Source organism: Sphaerodactylus townsendi, linkage group LG05 (genome assembly GCF_021028975.2).
Source record: "Sphaerodactylus townsendi isolate TG3544 linkage group LG05, MPM_Stown_v2.3, whole genome shotgun sequence".
Classification (NCBI taxonomy): Eukaryota; Metazoa; Chordata; class Lepidosauria; order Squamata; family Sphaerodactylidae; genus Sphaerodactylus; species Sphaerodactylus townsendi.
Window position 1 is genome coordinate 103213323 of NC_059429.1, and position 3561 is coordinate 103216883.

Below are 3561 nucleotides of genomic sequence, written 5' to 3' on the forward strand. Positions count from 1 at the left end.
CCAGTCTTTGGGCCTTTTCCACCACTGTTAGCACAGCCATGATTGTTTTTTATGTGCCAGACTGAGTTCTCTTCTGTATAAGAGCAGAAACAAGCAAGATCAAATAGGGAATAAGTGAAAAATCTCTTTGCGTTTCCTCATCTTCCTTCTCACTCACATTTTGATGTAGAATACATCAGAGTCTGTGGTCTTTTCCATATGCACAGCTTAGCACAAATTTTCCCAGTGGACAGACCTTGTATCTTGGAAAAAAAATTCTGTGAAATCATTCTACGCACCTCCATTCCCCCCCCCCCACATCATTTTCCCCCTTGTATTTTCAGTTACATTTGTTCCAGATGCTACTGGTGACCATTATTTATAATGGTGGTGGGATGTCATCTGTGATGCTGAAGAACAACCCTCCTCTTCAGCCATTTTCTCCTTCCCCTCATCCTCCATTTTTGAACGGAATTTAAAAAAGTTCTATCACATTAGCAATGTTACATAAAAACAAAGACGCAAGCCAGGTCAGTTTATCAGCTTATTCAATTTTTATCCCAATTCAGTGATGTCACATTTAGGAAAAGAAGCAATGTGTCTACAGTTAGAAGCAAGTAAAATTGACAAAGAAAGTTGCTTTAATAGGAGGAAATTGACAAGGGACTACTCCAGTAAAGAACCATCCTTACTGTGACAATCACTTGTCAATTTCCTCCTGCAAAAGCAACTTCCCTTGTCAATTTAACTTACTCCTAACTGCAGACACATTGTATCTTCACCTTAAGGTGATATGGCTCATTCAGGATGAAATTGACAAAGCTGGTACAATCCACCTGGCTTGTAAGTCTATGTTACATCACTAATGTGATAGAGAATTTAAAAACATTTTTTTAAAAAATGGAGAATGAGGGGAAAGAAAAAATGGCTATAGGGGAGGTTGGAGCATAGATAAGGGCGAGGTTTTTGGTGGGGCATAGAAATATAGATCATTACAACATGAAGCTAGCTCTGAAATGGATCGGAAAAAATGTAGTAAAAGTGCTGGGGAAAGAATGGAGAAAAACAGAAGGAAAAGTGTTTCCAGAACTAAACAGGAAAAAATGTGCAGAATTTTTTTAAGTAGCATTTGGTGGTAAAATACATTGTGAACAATTGTGTGGAATAGGCCCATGAGAGGATACCTGAAGCAATGCTTCCGAGAAATTCCTTCTGCAGAGCACTCCAGGACTGTTTATTTCAGTCCACTACAGAAGTTCTACTGAGCAAAGTGGCATCTGCCCAGCATATTAATTGGGGAAGAAAAGATGCAACTGGTTGGGGAAGAAAAGATATGTAGGGAATTATAAGGTTTGTCTTCCCTGATGTTCTGAATATCAAGAGACTTGCAGCAAGGCATTAGTCAGAATTCAAAGAGCTACTTGAGGTGCATCTGAGGAAGACCTGGTAGGATTTTTGGACTTTGTGATATGGCATTAGTTGGGGGGGGGGGTGTCTGCTGCACAAAGACGTGAGCTGCAAACATGCAGTGGGCTCAAGTGGCACAAAATCATGTGACATCAGAGTCATGGTTATGGACATCAGAGTAATGTCATCCCTAATGTCAGGTTCAGGACTGTGTGCAACAGGTTTGAAAAGCCAGGGCTAGGAAACACATGTAAGAAAATACACCATAATGAGGAACAAGCCACCATGGATAAATACACTTGTCTTGCCCCTCCCCAAATGTGTGCAAAGAGAGGCCGGACACAAAAACATCCCTTTGTTCTATTTGTGCCCGCTAGTAGCAGGATCTTCCAAAAAGTACTGTAGGCCAAAAATGGTGACTAATGAAGGGCTCATGACCCACTCTGTAGGCTCCATGACCCACTTGAAAATTCTGTCTCATGGGCTGAATACCACTGGTTTAAAATACTGGACATCAGCTTTAGATTTCTGTAAAATCTGTCAGTGGGGGGGGGGGAGTTCTAAGAAAAGGAGAAAGAAATGTATATGAGAAAGGACACACAAAGTTGGAGACCACTAGCTTTTTGACCACTGGACTCTTGTGGACAAGAACTTGTGGGCAAACTGCATGAAATGGGGGCTACAGGTAGAAGGCTATTTGAGCAAGATCATGCAGAAAACAGGTAGGATCTAAGTCACAGTGTTGAGACTAAAACTGGGAGCAGCATCTACACCTGTGGTAGGACCATTTTTCACTAGGCTGGTCTAGAAAATATGGACATCACTTCTGAAAACTAGTGCCATTTGGTCAGTGACACAAGTGTTTCATAAAAAGAATGAATGAACACATTATTACCACATAGCCATAGGGCAAAGCAATGTATTACAGGAAACTGCAGCCCAACTGACCTCCTTTGGTTTCTCAGGCTGCTTTGGGGTTGCAACAAATGATTGCATAGAAATAACTGGGCAGGGGAGGCCAGTTAACCTGCACCCCTGCTCCCCTTTCCCAGCTCGAAGTCACTGCTCTAGTTTGTTTCCCTTCAACTGTGCACACAGCATAACGGAGGATAATTCAGCCTTGCTTGCCTAAGGCAATAAGCATACTTAAAAGCCTGTAGCTAGCTACACAGTTCTGAAGCCAAGAGTATTTTAGTTTCTAGAAGATGGAGCATATTTTATTTGTTTGTTTGTTTAATTGGTTTTATATCCTGCCCCATCCCCAAAGGGCTCTGCTGATCTGTGCGTATCCACAGCTTTCCTCCAGAATCATTCCTGATATTCTGTTGAATTCCCCACAGGGGTTGCAGTGACAGGGAGGAATCAACAGAAATCACTGCCCCCTCTTCTGAAACCTCGAATACCCGGAAGTCTTTCCATCTCTGAGATGCGATACAGACTTCTAGTAGCATGATATGGCTATAAATCAGTATAGTGGCTAAGAAATTTACGAGTCTGGAAATTATGAAAAGGAGATGAGAAAGTGTGATGCATCTAATTCCACAACGGAGAATTAATCAGCTACCATATTATACCCTCATAAAATTCAATACCATTCTATGCCTTGCTGACATTGGGAACAATCTGTTTATTTCAATGTGTATGTGTTTTATAGAAAGCTCTAAAAATAAATTTTTATTGATGTCATGGCCTGTGCAGTTTCAGCTCTGTTAGCAGCTTAATTCTTCACATTCAAAGTCAGGCAGCAGGAAGTAGAAAATGACTCTGATTATACATAATAGTTTTGCAGTCACTGGGCCCATCTGAAACCCACAAGAGTTTCCTTTCTGGCCAATAGTAGGACTCGTCCTTAAGTCAGGAATTCAGAGCTTGACATTTTACCAACACACCCTTTCAATTGTGTTTCTAGTAATTATTCTTGTCTGGCTAGCATCTGGTGCTATTCCAATTGAAGTCAATGAAACTCTTCCATGATTAAAATGACACAGGATCAAGCTCCAGGAGAGTATTTGCCTGTTCAGGATTTTTTTTTCCCTCCCTACCCCCATTTTAATTGCTTTAGGAAATAGAACAGAATGTTTAAAAAAAATAAGGGAACACCTGACCAACATGGGAACATCAAAGGATTGGGGAAGAAACTGACCATTCCAGGTATATGCACATAGCTGGCTGAAA